This window comes from Rhinopithecus roxellana, chromosome 6, assembly GCF_007565055.1.
Source record: "Rhinopithecus roxellana isolate Shanxi Qingling chromosome 6, ASM756505v1, whole genome shotgun sequence".
Classification (NCBI taxonomy): Eukaryota; Metazoa; Chordata; class Mammalia; order Primates; family Cercopithecidae; genus Rhinopithecus; species Rhinopithecus roxellana.
Window position 1 is genome coordinate 45683421 of NC_044554.1, and position 17812 is coordinate 45701232.

The following is a 17812-nucleotide window of genomic DNA, read 5'->3' on the forward strand; positions in this document are numbered from 1 at the left end:
TCTCGGAGTAGCCAGGCCACATGAAGGTGCAGACGTGGCTCCCCAGGAAAAAGCAGGGTTGTTTCACAAAAGCAACAGCAAGGCAGGGCGCAGTGATTCATGCCTATAATCCCAGCACTTTGGGAGACTGAGGTGGGAGCTCGAGCTCAGGAGTTTGAGACCAGCCTGGGCAACATAGCAAGACCCTATCTCTTAAAACATCTTTTTCGGCCGGGCGCGGTGGCTCAAGCCTGTAATCCCAGCACTTTGGGAGGCCGAGACGGGCGGATCATGAGGTCAGGAGATCGAGACCATCCTGGCTAACATGGTGAAACCCCGTCTCTACTAAAAAAAATACAAAAAAAAAAAAAAAAAAAAAAAACTAGCCGGGCGAGGTGGTGGGCGCCTGTAGTCCCAGCTACTGGGGAGGCTGAGGCAGGAGAATGGCGTAAACCCAGAAGGCGGAGCTTGCAGTGAGCTGTGATCCGGCCACTGCACTCCAGCCTGGGTGGCAGAGCGAGACTCCGTCTCATAACAAACAAGCAAACAAACAAAAAAACCCATCTTTTTCACATGGTGAAATCCCATTTCTACTAAAAATACAAAAAATTTGCTGGGTGTGGTGGCATGTGCCTATATTCCCAGCTACTTGGCAGGCTGAAACAGGAGAATCACTTGAACCTAGGAGGCAGAGGTTGCAATGAGGCGAGATTGCACCACTGCACTCCAGCCCGGGCAACAGAGTGAGACTCCATTTCAGAAAAAAAAAAAAAGAAGGAAAAAAGAAAGGTCGTGTAGCTTTCATTCTGCACATGTTACATGGTAGGTGTTCAACACATGAGTTAAGTGACTTCACTGGGAATCAGTCTTGAGTGAAGCCTAAAGTCAAAGCCTGCTTTCAGGTTTTCAGGCGGGGCCTCAAAACAGACTAATAAAGGGCAGCTCATGTCTGGAGCTTTCAATGGCCAATTATTCATCAAGTCTCCATTATGTGCCAGGAACCCTTCTGGAGGTGAATGGTGTCGGTGCAGGATCTGAGTCCCAGGAAGCCCTGAGATTTAAAGGGTCCTGAGGTTTGGAGTAGTACCTAGCTGTCTAACATCCAGGATCAGCCCCTCTGAGTCTTTAGAGATGAGCTCTTCATCGCTGGGGACCTGCGGTTTCAGTGAGAGGAGGGGAGGGGAGAGTAGGACGAAGATGGGCCTCTGAGGGTCACTGGTAAAATAGCCTTGCAAGTAGCTACAGGCCTAGGAGCTCATCCAGGCTTGACGGTGTGGGCTTGTGGAAAGGATTACTGCTCTCGTTTTTCTTTGGCTTCTTCAGCTTTTGCAAGTGGGAGGGAAATTAAAGAAGGTGGGTTCAGCCAGCAACCAAGGCACAACCCATAGCTCTCTCCTTCCCCAGATCTGGAGCCCTGTCTGGGCTTGGCTGAGCAGGGACAGGCAGACTTGTGGGAGAGGAAGGAAAGGGGTGGGCAGAAGGAAGCTGCCTCTTTTTTTTTTTTTTTTTTTTTTTTTTTTTTTTTTTTTTTTTGAGACGGAGTCTCGCTCTGTCGCCCAGGCTGGAGTGCAGTGGCCGGATCTCAGCTCACTGCAAGCTCCGCCTCCTGGGTTCACGCCATTCTCCTGCCTCAGCCTCCTGAGTAGCTGGGACTACAGGCGCCCGCCAGGTCGCCCGGCTAGATTTTTGTATTTTTAGTAGAGACGGGGTTTCACCATGTTAGCCAGGATGGTCTTGATCTCCTGACCTCGTGATCCGCCCGTCTCGGCCTCCCAAAGTGCTGGGATTACAGGCTTGAGCCACCGCGCCCGGCCGGAAGCTGCCTCTTGATGACAGTCTTTTTTGTGTTTTTTTGAGATGGAGTTCACTCTGTTGCCAAGGCTGGAGTGCAGTGGTATGATCTCGGCTCATTGCAACCTCTGTCCCCAGGGTTCAAGTGATTCTCCTGCCTCAACCTCTGGAGTAGCTGGGATTACAGATGTCTGCCACCACACCCGACTTTTTTTTTTTTTTTGAGACGGCGTCTCGCTCTATTGCCCAGGCTGTAGTGCAGTGGCACAATCTCTGCTCACGGCAAGCTCCGCCTCCCAGGTTCACGCTATTCTCCTGCCTCAGCCTCCCGAGTAGCTGGGATTACAGGCACGTGCCACCATGCCCAGCTAATTTTTTTTTTTTTTTGTATTTTTAGTAGAGTAGGGGTTTCACCATGTTAGCCAGGATGGTCTTGATCTCCTGACCTCATGATCTGCCTGCCTTGGCCTCCCAAAGTGCGGGGATTACAGGCGTGAGCCACTGCGCCCGGCCACACCCAGCTAACTTTTGTATTTTTAGTACAGACAGGGTCTCACCGTGTTGTCCAGGCTGGTCTTGCACTCCTGACCTCAGGTGATCCACCCGTCTCGGTCCCCCAAAGTGCTAGGATTATAGGCGTGAGCCACTGCACCCGGCCAGTGGTTTTTGTTTTTTAGAGAAAGGGTCTGGCTCTGTTGCCCAGGCTGGAGGGCAGTAGCGCAATCATGGCTCACTGCAGCCTCCAACTACTGGACTCAAGCGATCCTCCCACTACAGCTTCCCAAATAGCTGAAACTACAGGTGTATGCCACCAGGCCTAGCTAATTCTTTTTTAATTTTTTTGTGGAGATGGGTTCTAGCTATGTTGCCCAGTCTGGTCTCAAACTCCTGGGCTCAAGCAATCCTCCTGTCTCCGCCTCCCAAAGTGCTGGGATTACAAGTGTGAACCATTGCACCCGGCTAGGAATGTCATTTTGGAAATGACAAAGAATACTATGTGCGGGAAGTAGTAGGAGGAGCACTTGACTCAGAGTCAAGAGACCTTGGTTCTAGTCTCAATATTGCTACTACTTTGCTGTGCGACTCTTATTTTTATTTTTATTTATTTATTTATTTATTTATTTATATTTATTTATTTTTTTGAGATGGAGTCTCGCTCTGCTGCCCAGGCTGGAGTGCAGTGGCCCGATCTCAGCTCACTGCAAGCTCCGCCTCCTGGGTTTACGCCATGCTCCTGCCTCAGCCTCCCGAGTAGCTGGGACTACAGGCGCCCGCCACGTTGCCCGGCTAGTTTTTTGTATTTTTTTAGTAGAGACGGGGTTTCACCGTGTTAGCCAGGATGGTCTCGATCTCCTGACCTCGTGATCCGCCTGCCTCGGCCTCCCAAAGTGCTGGGATTACAGGCTTGAGCCACCGCGCCCAGCCTTATTTTTATTTTTTATTTATTTTTGAGACAGAGTCTTGCTCAGTTGGCCAGACAGGACAGTGGCACAATCATAGCTCACTGTAGCCTCCACCTCCTGGTCAATCCTCCCGCTTCTACATCCCAAAGGGCGGGGATTGCAGGCACTTGGAGACTTTTGAAAATCACTTTCCTTCACTGAGCCTCAAGCTTCTTAAACAAAATGATGACTTGATGACTGGGCACTGTGGCTCACACCTGTAATCCCAGCACTTTGGGAGGCTGAGGTGGGTGGATCACCTGACGTCAGGAGTTCGAGACCAGCCTGGCCAATATGACGAAACCCTCTATCAAATATACAAAAATGGACTGGGCGCGGTGGCTCATGCCTGTAATCCCAGCACTTTGGGAGGCTGAGGCAGGCGGATCACAAGGTCAAGAAATCAAGACCATCCTGACCAACATGGAGAAACCCCGTCTCTACTAAAAACACAAAAATTAGCTGGGCGTGGTGGCACATGCCTATAGTCCCAGTTACTCGGGAGGGTGAGGCAAGATAATCGCTTGAAACCAGGAGGCAGAGGTTGTAGTGAGCCGAGACTACACCACTGCACTCCAGCCTGGGTGACAGAGTGAGACTCCGTCTCAAAAAAATAAACAAATAAATAAAATTAGCTGGGTATGGTGGCGCGCACCTGTAATCCCAGCTACTCGGGAGGCTGAGGCAGGAGAATTGCTTGAACCTGGGAGGTGGAGGTTGCCGTCAGCTGAGATCATGCCACTGAACTCCAGCCTGGGTGATATAATCAGAATCTGTCTTCAAAAAATAATAATAATAAAAAAAACCCTATCCTGTGTCTCCTCAGGCTTCAGGGAGTGCTGAGTTAACCTGCAGAAAGAAGGTAAGTATAATAAAATAAAATAAAATAAAATAAAAATTAAAAAAAAATAAAAAAAATAAAAAAAATAAAAAATAAAAAATAAAAAAAATAAAAAAAAAAGAAAGGAGGTAAGTCCCTGGGAGGTGCTAACTAGCAGTTGCCGGAGACAGAACCAGCCCAGCCTTTGGGCTCAGAAAGACCAGGTTCAAATTCTGCTCTTCCTGGCTGTGTGACCTTGGGCAAGTGAATTAACCTGTCTGAATCACACTTTCCTTATGTGGAAAATAGAATATTTGTTTCATAGTTTTGTAAGAATGTGAACTGCCTTGCACAGGGCCTAGCACCTAGTGAGCCAGCACACAAGTGAATAGATCTTCTCCTAAATATATTATTAAAGAAATGGAGGGCCGGGCGCGGTGGCTCAAGCCTGTAATCCCAGCACTTTGGGAGGCCGAGATGGGCGGATCACGAGGTCAGGAGATCGAGACCATCCTGGCTAACACGGTGAAACCCCGTCTCTACTAAAAAATACAAAAAACTAGCCGGGCGAGGTGGTGGGCGCCTGTCGTCCCAGCTACTCGGGAGGCTGAGGCAGGAGAATGGCGTAAACCCGGGAGGCGGAGCTTGCAGTGAGCTGAGATCCGGCCACTGCACTCCAGCCTGGGCGACAGAGCGAGACTCCGTCTCAAAAAAAAAAAAAAAAAAAAAGAAATGGTTGGTTGGGCATGGTGGCTCATGCCTGTTGTCCCAGCACTTTGGGAGGCTGAGGTGGGCGGATTACTTGAAGTCAGGAGTTTGAGACCAGCCTGGCCAACATAACAAAACCTTGTCTCCTCTAAGAAAATACAAAAATTGGCTGAGCGCGGTGGCTCACGCTTGTAATCCCAGCACTTTGGGAGACCGAGACGGGTGGATCACGAGGTCAGGAGATCGAGACCATCCTGGCTAACATGGTGAAACCCCATCTCTACTAAAAATACAAAAAATTAGCTGGGCGTGGTGGCACACACCTGTAGTCCCAGCTACTCTGGAGGCTGAGGCAGGAGAATGGCGTGAACCCGGGAGGCGGAGCTTGCAGTAAGCCGAGATCGTGCCACTGCACTCCAGCCTGGGCGACAGAGTGACACTCCATCTCAAAAAAAAAAAAAAAAAAAAAAAATTAACCAGGAGTAGTGGCACATGCCTATAGTCCCAGCTACTCAGAAGGCTAAGGCAGGAGAATCGCTTGAACCCAATAGGCAGAGGTTGCAGTGAGCCAAGATCCCACCAAGACTCCAGCCAGGGCAACAGATCAAGGCTCTGTCTCAAAAAAAAAAAAAAAAAAAAAAAAAAGGAAAACAAATGAAATGGTTATTAGAGTGTGGTCCTGGACCAGAGCATCACATTCCCCAGAGAGTAGTAGAAATTCAGACTCCAGGCCCTGCACCGCAGACCTAATGAATCAAAAACCCTGGGGTGGGGGCCCACAATCTGTTTTAACATGCCTGCTAATGTTTGAGAATCACTGCCACACTGCATGGGAATGTAGACTGTTGGGATTCTGAAGCTTAGGACATATCACAATCTCCTGAGAGGTAGTTAAAAACACAGATTCCAAGCCGGGCATGGTGGCTCATGCCTGTGATCCCAGCACTTTGGGAGGCTGAGGCAGGCAGATCTCAAGGTCAGGAGATGGAGACTATCCTGGCTAACACAGTGAAACCCCGTCTCTACTAAAAATATGAAAAATTAGCCAGGCGTGGTGGCACACACCTGCAGTCCCAGCTACTTGGGAGGCTGAGGCAGGAGAATCACTTGAACCCAGCAGGCAGAGGTGGTAGTGAGCAGAGATCACGCCACTGCACTCCAGCCTGGTGACAGAGCGAGACTCCGTCTCAAAAAAACAAAAACAAAAACAAAACGAAACAAAACACACACACACACAGATTCCAGGCCGCGCACAGTGGCTCATGCCTGTAATCCCAGCACTTTGGGAGGCCAAGGCGGGTGGATTACCTGAGGTCAGGAGTTCAAGACCAGCCTGGCCAACATGGTGAATCTCCTTCTCTACAAAAATACAAAAATTAGCTGGGCATGATGGCAGGTGCCTGTAATCCCACCTATCTGGGAGGCTGAGGCAGGAGAATCGCTTGAACCTGTGAGGCAGAGGTTGCAGTGAGCTGAGATGGAGCCACTGCACTCCAGCCTGGGCAGCAGAGCGAGACTCCATCTGAAAAAAAAACAAAAACAAAAACAAAAAAAACCACCGATTCCGACTAGGTGTGGTGGTTCATGCCTGTAATCCTAGCACTTTGGGAGTCCAAAGTGGCAGGATCGCTTGAGCCCAGGAGTTTGAGACCAGCCTGAGCTATATAGCCAGACACCATCTCTACAAAACAAACAAAAAAGTAGCTGGTGGTATGTGCCTGTGGTCCCAGGTACTTGGGAGGCTGAGGTGGAGGATTGCTTGAGCCCAGGAGTTTGAGGCTGCAGTGAACAATGATCGTGCCGCTGCACTCCAGCCTGGGCAACAGAGCGAGAGCCTGTCTCAAACCAGAGAAGACAAAACAGAACAAAAACCAGATTTTTGGCCTCAAAGTCAGAAACTGAGGTGGGGCCTGGGAATCCTTCTTTTTTTTTTTTTTTTTTTTTTGAGATGGAGTCTCACTCTGTTGCCCAGGCTGGAGTGCAGTGGCACAATCTTGGCTCACTGCAACCTCGGCCTCCCAAGTTCAAGCGATTCTCCTGCCTCAGCCTCCAGAGTAGCTGGGATTACAGGCGTGCACCACCATGCCCGGCTAATTTTTATATTTTTAGTAGAGACGGGGTTTCACGATGTTGGCCAGGCTGGGATCGAACTCCTGACCTCGAGTGATCTGACCTCCTTGGCCTCCCAAAGTGCTGGAATTACAGGCATGAGCCACTGCACCCTGCCGGAATCGATATTTTAACCGGAGATGAGTTTTATTGGGGTGGGGAGTGCCCCGGAGGCTGCACTGCGGGGAGATCACTGAAGGCACCTTGGGGCACTGGAGGCTCTGGCCTGGGAGACTGAGGACTTCCCTTGGGTCGAGGAGGGGAGATGCAGATGGAGAGAGGACACCTGGACACCTGCCCAATCCAGTGACGTCAGCCTCATCCGCTGTCAGAAGGGTGAGGGGCCTCGGGGGCGGAGTCTCTCCTGCCTCTGCCCTCGGTCTAGGCTGGCCACCTTCCCAGTCTGGTGGGTGCAGATGTGCAGAAGCCTGGGTCGGGAGGCACCAAGCGCGGGTAAGACCTGTAGTAGGCCAGCTGGGGACGCCAGCGGGGCCGGGTAGCTGGGCGTGGCGGCCGCGGGGAAGCTGGGGGACTTGAACAGCCTGTCTTGTCTTGGCCCTGACCTCCAGGTGGCGCCGCCAGACACAGACCGGCGTTAAGGCCGCGTCGCCCTTGGCCTCTGGCTGGAGAACCCCCTACGGCCTAATGCGGGTGGTGGAGGAGCTGCTAGAGGGGCTTTGGGCCATGGCCGAGAACAGAGAGACCTCCCTATGTGAACCCCCTGAGACCCTGACCGCGGGCCCTGCCGTTCCTCCCAGCACCCCTACGACATTAGCTGATGGGGGAGGGAGCTGAGATTAGCCTATGGATTCTTAAACACTAAAGGGTCTTCTGAGCATAAAATGGGCCCTGGTGACACTGCTTCCACGGGACGGTTTGTTTCTAGTGAAGACGACTTCTCCACCGCGCATGATGGCTCATGTCTGTAATCCTGACATTTCGGGAGGCCAAGGTAGGGAGAATTGCTTGAGCCCAGGAATTCAAGACCAGCCTGGGCAATATAGTGAAACCCCATCTCTCTCTCTGGTTTTTTTTGGTTGTTGTTTTTTTGTTATGTTTTGTTTTTTAGACGGAGCCTCGCTCTGTCGCCCAGGCTGGAATGCAGTGGCGCGATCTCGGCTCATTGCAACCTCCAACTCCCGGGTTCAAGCGATTCTCGTGCCTCCACCTCCCGAGTAGCCGAGATTACAGGTGTGTGCCACCATGCCCAGCTAATGTTTTTGTATTTTTAGTAGAGAGACGGGGTTTCACCATGTTGGCCAGGCTGGTCTCAAACTCTTGACCTTAAATAATCCACCTGTTTTGGCCTCCCAAAGTTCTGGGGTTACAGGTGTAACCCAGCCATGAGACCCTATCTCTAAAAAAATAATAATAATAATTTTAGGCCGGGCGCAGTAGCTCATGCCTGTAATCCCAGCACTTTGGGAGGCCAAGGAGGGTGGATCACCTCAGGTCAGGAGTTTGTGACCAGCCTGGCTGACATGGTGAAACCCTGTCTCTTCTAAAAATACAAAAATTAGCCGGGCATGGTGGTGGGTGCCTGTAATCGCAGCTACTAGGGAGGCTGAGGCAGGATAATCGCTTGAACCTGGGAGGCAGAGGCTACAGTGAGCCAAAATTGTGTCAGCCTGGGCGACAGAATGAGACTCTGTCTCAAAAAAAAAAAAAAAGAAAAAGAAAGAAAAAATAAATAATAATTAAATTAACTGGCCATAGTGCCATGCACCTATTTGGGAGGCTGAGGTGGGAGTATTGCTTGAGTACAGGAGTTTGAGGCTACAGTGAGCTGTGATTGCATCACTGCACTCCAGCCTGGTTAAGAAAGCAAGACCTTGTCTCAAAACAAAACAAAATTCAACAAAACAAATCTTGCCTCATCCACTTCTGTGGCCAGGACACACTGGTGTGGAAACCCTCCTTCCCCACCAAGTTCACATCCTGCCCGGCCCGCCAGGTTCCACCTGCAGTCACTCTTATCCCTCTAGCCCAGAACTAACCCAGCCTCCACCCCTTGTCATCCCTTTGTTTCCAGGATAACAAGCTTCTCCACTTCCCTTGTGCCCCACCCTTTCCTCAGCCTGAGGACCAGTAGAAAAAGTGTGGGGCATTTCGAAGTTTTTCTCAGGTTGAAGGACTGGCAAAGTGTGTCTGTGGTAGTAACTTGTGGGGAAGGGACTGGGCCCTGATTCTCAGGGCTCTGCTCTCAGTCTAGGCTATATATATATATATATATATATATGTATTTTTTTTTTTTTTTTGAGACGGAGTCTCGCTCTGTCACCCAGGCTGGAGTGCAGTGGCCGGATCTCAGCTCACTACAAGCTCCGCCTCCCGGGTTTATGCCATTCTCTCGCCTCAGCCTCCCAAGTAGCTGGGACTACAGGCGCCCGCCATCTCGCCCGGCTAATTTTTTGTATTTTTTTTAGTAGAGACGGGGTTTCACCGTGTTAGCCAGGATGGTCTTGATCTCCTGACCTCGTGATCCACCCATCTCGGCCTCCCAAAGTGCTGGGATTACAGGCTTGAGCCACCGCGCCCGGCCCTAGGCTATATTTTATTCAATTTTAATATTTATTTATTTATTCATTTGTTTATTTTGTTTTGTTTTTAGTTTAGTTTTTTGAGGAGTTTCACTCTTGTTGCCCAGGCTGGAGTACAGTGGCGTGATCTCGGCTCATTGCAACCTCCGCCTCCCAGGTTCAAGCGATTCTCCTGCCTCAGCATCCCGAGTACCTGGGATTACAGACACCTGCCACCACACTCTGCTAATTTTTGTATTTTTAGTGGAGGCGGGGTTTCACCATGTTGGCCAGGCTGGTCTCAAACTCCTGATCTCGGGTGATCCACCCGCCTTAGCCTCCCAAAGTGATGGGATTACAGGCATGAGCCACTGGGCCCGGCCTTATTTATTTTATTTATTTTTATTTGTTTTTTTTTGAGACAGATTCTCACTCTGTTGCCCAGGCTGGAGTGCAGTGGTGAAATCTTGACTCACTGCAGCCTCCGCCTCCCAGGTTCAAGAGATTCTCCTGTCTCACCCTCCCGTGTAGCTGGGACTACAGGCACCCGCCACCATACCTGGCTAATTTTTGTATTTTTAGTAGAGATGGGGTTTCACCATATTGGTCAGGCTGGTCTCGAACTACTGACCTCGGGTGATCCACCCACCTCAGCCTCCTAGAGTGCTGGTATTACAGGCGTGAACCACCACGCCCGGCCATAATTTATTTTATTTTTGAGACAGTGTCTTGCATGTCACCCAGGCTGGAGTGCAGTGGTACAATCATGGCTCCCTGCAACTTCTGCTTCCCGGGCTCAAGCAACCCTCCCACCTCAGCATCCCAAGTAGCTGGAACTACAGGAATGTGCCATCAAGCCCAGCCAGTTTTCTATATTTTTGGTAGAGACGGGGCTGGTCTCGAACTCCTGAGCTCAAGTGATCTGCCTGCCTCAGCCTCCCAAAGTGTTGGGATTACAGGCATGAGCCACTACGCCCGGCCCCCGGCCTCAGCTTCTTGAGCATGCATGCTTCCTGGCTGCCATGGCAACCCGACACTTCTGGCTCATGATGGGTGACCAACTGTGTGGCCACCCCCTGGACCTTATGAGGTCGGAGGCCACTGGATGGACTTTGCTGGACATAGACCCTCCCCACCAGCTCCTTCACACAACAAGACCTCCCCTAACCATGTGTCCCCCATCTACTTCCCCACACAGATGGACCCCGCTCCCATCCCAGGGCTTCTGACTCTCCACGTGTCTCATACCACCAGACCTCTCTCCTCCTGCCTCTGCCCTTGTTTCCCTTGGCAACTCTCTGGGCATGTAGAGGCTCTCTCCAGGGGAAGATAGCCCTTCATGACCAAATCCTTCCCTCATGGGTCCCCAGACCCTCCGATCCAGCCCCCCATAGATGGGGATACTGCCAAGGTAAAGGTTTTGGGGGAGACCCTCAGGGGACAGGGTAGTCTGGGCCTGAGGTTCAGCCTGTGTTTGTTTCCTGTGACTGTTGAAATTGTACAGATTGCCAAATACTATATCCTAGGCCTCCTGAATTCTGATTTGGGGATCAGGAAGGAGGTTGCTGGGAAGCAGAGGTGAGTCATGAGCCGGGCTCAGGCCCCATCAGTGAGGTTAAGTCTCTTTTTAAAAATTTAATTTAATTTATTTATTTTTGTAGAGACAGAGTCTCTCTGTGTTGCCCAGGCTGGTTTCAAACTCCTGGCCTCAAGTGATCCTTCTTCCTTGGCCTCTCTTAAGTGCTGGGATTACAGGTGTGAGCTATGGTACTCATTGCCCTCTAAAGGAAGGCAGGTCCAGCCTGCAATCCCAGCATTTTGGAAGGCCGAGGCCGGAGGATTGCTTGAGCCCAGGAGTTTGAGACCAGCCCAGGTAACATGGCAAGACCCTGTCTCTACAAAAACAAACAAACAAAAAATTACCTGGGTGTGGTGGCATGTGCCTGTAGTCCCAAGCTACTCAGGAGGCTGAGGTGGGAGGATTACTTTATCCCCAGAGGTCAAGGCTGCAGTGAGCCATGATCGTGCCAATGCACTCCAGCCTGGGTGACAGAGTGAGACTATCTCCAAGAAAAAAATAAAAATAATTAAAAAAAAATCTAGAGGAAGGCAAAGGGTCTGGATGGCAGTGTGAGCAACATTCACCTGGTCAGTGAAACTGAGCAGAACTGCCCTGCTCAGACCTGAACTGGCCCGAGACAGAGACAGAAAGGGGCAGGGCAGGCCGGGCACGGTGGCTCACACCTGTAATCCCAGGACTTTGAGAGGCTGAGGCAGGCGGATCACCTGAGGTCAGGAGTTTGAGACCAGCCTGGTCAACTTGGCGAAACCCTGTCTCTAATAAAAATACACATATTAGCCAGGTGTGGTGGTGTGCACCTATAGTCCCAGCTACCTGGGAGGCTGAGGCAGGAGAATTGCTTGAACTGGGAAGCAGAGGTTTCAGTGAGCCGAGATTGTGCCGCTGTACTCCAGCACTCTAGCCTGGGAGACAGAGTGAGACTCTGAAAAAAAAAAAAAAAATAAAAAGAAAGAAAGAAAAGGAAAAGGAAAAAGAAAAAAAAGAAAAGAAAAGAAGGCCGGGCGCACTGGCTCAAGCCTGTAATCCTAGCACTTTGGGAGGCCGAGACGGGCAGATCACGAGGTCAGGAGATCGAGACCATCCTGGCTAACACGGTGAAACCCCGTCTCTACTAAAAAATACAAAAAACTAGCCAGGCGAGGTGGCGGGTGCTTGTAGTCCCAGCTACTCAGGAGGCTGAGGCAGGAGAATGGCGTAAACCCGGGAGGCGGAGCTTGTAGTGAGCTGAGATCCGGCCACTGCACTCCAGCCCAGGCGACAAAGCGAGACTCCATCTCAAAAAAAAAAAAAAAAAAAGAAAAGAAAAGAAAAGGCGTTCTCAGACTCCCAGAAAGGAGAACAGCAAGTTTCTGTTCCACCTACTTCCTTCAAGGGCTTCCTCCAGGAAGCCTTTCCATCCTCCAGGCAGAGCTGACCCACCCTTCACCGAGCTGGGGCTGGTGTTTAATCTGCACAGGCTGCATGGAGTTTTGCATCCTCTTTCCAGGCGCCTGGCCTGGCCTGGATGTTAGAGCTCATGCTGCACCCTGGGAGGGTGAAAGCTGGCTCCACTCAGAGGTGTCCATGCCACTCCCAGGCCCCAGCAAATAGTAGGTGTCAGTGAGTGGGTGAGAGGCATGTCTTCTGCCTCCTGGGACTCTGAGCTTCCTAGAATTGGGGCCACATTTCCTGCCTTATCTGCTTTCTCCACCAAGCAGGGCTGGGGCTGGAGGGGCACGTGTGGGGCCAGCCAGCAGGGGCCCGAGGCGAAAGGGTCTGAACCCCCTGCCTCAGAGCTACCAGCAGAGACCAGGGGCCTTTCATGTCCCAGCATTCCCGACATCCCACTCATCTGCTGCAGAAACAATGAACACGGGAACAGGACAGGATGTCCCAGAGGTCGTCCAGAGGAGGAGAGGACAGGCTGAGAGTCAAAGGTGGGGAAGCAGGAAGGACGGAGGTCAATGGCACACGTGCCATGATCTCATCAGCTCCTGAAAAACAATGGCTCGACCTTCTGAGGGCCCCAACTGAGCTCAGGCAACCACATGAGGCCAGTCATTTCCTCAGTGTTCAGATAAGGAAGTGGGGGGCTCTTAGAGGAAAGGGAATGATCTTCAGGTCACATGGTCACTAGGCACTGGAGCTGGGACTGAAACCCAGGGAGACAGAGGAGAGACAGGCCAGGGCTGGGAGGAGGTAGAGGCAAGGGCTTCGGCCTTCTCATTTCCAAGCTTGGATTCCCAGGAGTCCATTCAAATGTGAAAAAAAAGTTTTTTATTTATCTAGAGAGAGAGTCTCACTTTTTGCCCAGGCTGGAGTGCCATGGTGTGATCATAACTCACTGTAGCCTTGACCTGGGCTCAAGTGATCCTCCCACCTCAGCCTCCTGAGTAGCTGAGACTATAGGTGTGTACCATCATGCCCAGATAATTTCTTAAATTTTTGGTAGAGATGGGGTCTCTCTATGTTGCCCAGCCTCGTCTCCAACTCCTGGGCTCACGTGATCCTCCCGCCTTGGCCTTCCAAAGTACTGAGATTATAGGCATGAGCCATTGTGCCTGGCTTATTTATTTATTTTTAGAGACAGGGTCTCACTCTGTCACCCAGACTAGAGTGAAGTGGCACAATCATAGCTCAGTGCAGCCTCAAATTCCTGGGCTCAACAGATCCTCCTGCCTCAGCCAAAGAAGTAGCTAGAACTACAGGCATACACCACCATGGCTGGCTAACTTTTTAAATTTTTTTAGAGATGGGGTCTTGACCAGCCCAGGCTGGTCTTGAACTCCTGGGCTCAAGTGATCCTCTGGCCTCAGCCTCCTGAGTAGCTGGGACTACAGGTGCACACCACCATACTCAGCTAAATTTTTTGTGTTTTTATTGTAAAGACAGGGTTTCACCATCTTGCCCAGGCTGGTCTCGAATGCCTGTCCTCACATGATCCTCCAGCCTGGGCCTCCCAAAGGGCTGAGATTACAGATGTGAGCCACTGCAGCCAGCCTGATAGCAGAACCTGCTTTTCTTCTACCAGCCTCTCTTGGACTGTGGAAAAACCTCACACCAGCATCTCCCTGTCCAATCCAGAGGCTTCCAGGGAATCACTCTCCACCCCAAGACCCCCCAACATCTCCTGTGTGTCCAACCTCATTGAGTAATAGACCATCTGCTGCTTCCCCCGTCCCCATCCATCTCCCCAAGGTCCTGGGCATTGGTCCCCTTCTAAGGAGATCTGTCAGGACCTGCCTGCTAGAGTGAGGCTGGCGATTTCTGCATACATTTCCCCTATCCGTGGCTCCCTTTTCCTGGGTTATGGCCCCATCTTCCGTGCCTCCATGCTCTTTCTTTTTTTTTTTTTTTTTTTTTTTTTTTTTTTTTTTTTTTTTTGAGAAGGAGTCTCACTCTGTCACCCAGGCTGGAGTGCAGTGGCCAGATCTCAGCTCACTGCAAACTCCGCCTCCCGGGTTTACGCCATTCTCCTGCCTCAGCCTCCCGAGTAGCTGGGACTACAGGCGCCCGCCACCTCGCCCGGCTAGTTTTTTGTATTTTTTTTAGTAGAGACGGGGTTTCACCGTGTTAGCCAGGATAGTCTCGATCTCCTGACCTCGTGATCCGCCCGCCTCGGCCTCCCAAAGTGCTGGGATTACAGGCTTGAGCCACCGCGCCCGGCCCATGCTCTTTCTTTCTACCTCCATCTATCTCTGACCAGCCTGTCCTTGGGCTCTTTGAGGCCCCAACCACTGGCATTAATCAGTCTTCTATGCCCAGTGTGGACATCAAGTACATCTAGCCAGCAAGCTCAGGCCTTAAGCCCGACATTCTCCTCCTTGCTGTGCTCAGCTCCATTGAATTCTCCATCCTCCACCCCACCCTGCAAATCTGTTTATCTTTGCTTTTCTGGTTTCTTTCATTTTCCTCTGCCTCACCCAGATTCCAGACAAATTCTTATTTATTTATTTATTTATTTGAGACACAGTTGCTGGCGGCTCACTGCAACCTCTGCCTCCCGAGTTCAAGCGATTCTCGTGCCTCAGCCTCCCGAGTAGCTGGCATTTGCAGGCATGGGCCAGCATGCGCAGCTAAAATTTTTTTTTTTTTTTTGAGATGGAGTCTCGCTTTGTCACCCAGGCTGGTGTGCAGTGGCGCAATGTGGGCTCACTGCAACCTCTACCTCCTGGGTTCAAGCAATCCTCCCACCTCAGCCTCCCAAGTAGCTGGGATTGCAGGCCTGTGCTACCACATACGGGTGATTTTTGTATTTTTAGTAGAGACGGGGTTTCACCGTGTTGGCCAGGCTGGTCTTGAACTCCTGACCTCAAGTGATCCACCCGCCTGGGCCTCCCAAAATGCTGAGATTACAGGCGTGAGCCACAACACCTGGTCTGGATTATGTACAAATTATTCTGAATGAGACTGTCCCCTGCCTCCAACTTTTCTGCATCCCAGTAGCTGGCATCATCCCATGTCCCAGAGACTTCACACACGCCTAATGGGGCTCATCCCAACCCTCCTGTTCCTCAGCCTGCTGCTAAGGGAGGCCAGGCTCAGAGTCAGTGTGTTCGCCTGCAGCCCGATGTGTGCCCTCCTCCCTGGATCTCTTCCTTCTGGGTTGGGATGAAGGCATGAAAGTGGTTTGGAGTCATGAGTTCAGGCTGAGACACCTCAGACCTACCTGACCTGCTGGGGGCTTCACCCTGCCAGCCTCCGAGATGCAGTAGGATGAGAAATATGCACTCTGGGGATAGGAGCCTGGATGTGTGTGTGTCTGGAGGGTTGGCCGTTCCCATCTTCCAGCGTGTCTCATGTGACAGGGGCCAGGGTGGAAATGTCTCTGGGTTGGCCCTTAGGCATAGGCCAGTTTGAGAATAGGAGACAGGAGGTGAGAGGTCGCTGTAGGTGGGGTTTGCAGAGGGTGGTATTAGAGTTTTGCTGTCTCTCTGATCTTTCTTGGCCCTATTTGGGGGTGACTTCCGGGATGGAGGCCTTGCTCCTCCCCCGCCCCCAACCCTGGCAGGTCTTCTCATGTCCTCTGTAGCAGTCTCATCCACACCATGCAGTGGACCACTGCATTGGAGGCATCCTACCCCTTCTCAAGGACATGGTCCCTTGAAGGACCCTAGATGCTGACCTGTCTCCTGTCCCACCTAGCCCACCCATAGCACCTGGCTCAGCAGAAGCTCAGGGATAACCTTGAATGACCCCTTCCAGCACTGAGACTTGCTTTCTTCAAACTAGCATCCAGGTCTGGGATTACCCCACACAGCAGCCTCAGATAACTAAAGGAGCATCTGGTGAGGTCTAACCCAATCAAAAGTCTTATAATAAATAATATTTAAGAGATGAGTGTTGCTCTGTCGCTGAGGCTGGAGTGCAGTGGCGTGATCATAGCTCACTACAGCCTCGAAGTCCTAAGCTCAAGGGATCCTCCCACCTCAGCCTCCCCAGTACCTGGGACTACAGGCATGTACCACCACGCCTAGCTAATTTTTAATTGTTTTATAGAGACGGTGTCTCACTATGTTGCCCAGGCTGGTCTTGAACTCCTGGCCTCAAAGGAATCCTTCTGCCTCTGCCTCCCAAAGTGCTGGAATTACAGGCATGAGTCACTGTGTCCCAGCCTTTTTTTATTTTTCTGAGACAGAGTCTCACGCTGTTGCCCAGGCTGGAGTGCAGGTGGCACCATCTTGGCTCACTGCAACCTACGCCTCTCAGGTTCAAGTGATTCTCGTGCCTCAGCTTCCCGAGTGGGGGATTACACGCATGTGCTGCCATGCCCAGGTAATTTTTTGTAGTTTTAGTAGACAAAGGTTTCACTGTGTTGCCCCAGTTGGTCTTGAACTCCTAGCCTCAAGTGATCTGCCCGCTTGGCCTCCCAAAGTGCTGGAATTATAGGCATGAATCACCACGCCCTGTCTTCTCCTACACTTTTTTTTTTTTTGGGGGGGACGGATTCTTGCTCTGTCACCCAGGCTAGAGTGCAGTGGCGCAATCTTGGCTTATTGCAACCTCTGCCTCCCGGGTTCAAGCGATTCTCCTGCCTCAGCCTCCCGAGTAGCTGGGACTACAGATGCCCGCCACCACGCCCAGCTAAGTTTTTGTCCCCTTTTCTTTATTTTTATTTTTATTTATTTATTTCTGAGACGGAGTCTCACTCTTTCGCCCAGGCTGGAGTGCAGTGGCCAGATCTCAGCTCACTGCAAGCTCCGCCTCCCGGGTTTACGCCATTCTCCTGCCTCAGCCTCCCGAGTAGCTGGGACTACAGGCACCCGCCATCTCGCCCGGCTAGTTTTTTTGTATTTTTTAGTAGAGACGGGGTTTCACCGTGTTAGCCAGGATGGTCTTGATCTCCTGACTTCGTGATTCGCCCATCTCGGCCTCCCAAAGTGCTGGGATTACAGGCTTGAGCCACCGCGCCCGGCCCCCTTTTCTTTTTAAGAGGAAAAGCAATTCCTGGCCTCCCAGCCTGGGCCAGCCAAAATAACTTAGGAAGAATGTGGGCAGGCCCAAGGCCTCTCACCTCCCTCACCTCCATCTTCCAATCCTTACACTGGTACTGTTTTCTTTTTTAAAAATTATTATTATTTTTTGAGACAGAGTTTCGCTCTTGTTGCCCAGGCTGGAATGCAATGGCATGATCTCTGGCTCACCGCAACCTCTGCCTCCCAGCTTCAAGCAATTCTCTTGCCTCAGCCTCCCGAGTAGCTGGGATTACAAGTATGCGCCACCACACCTTGCTAATTTTGTATTTTTAGTAGAGGCGGGGTTTCTTCATGTTGGTCAGGCTGATCTCAAACTCCCAACCTCAGGTGATCTGCCCGCCTTGGCCTCCCAAAGTGCTGGGATTACAGGCGTGAGCCACCACGCCAGGCCCTGTTTTCTTAAAATC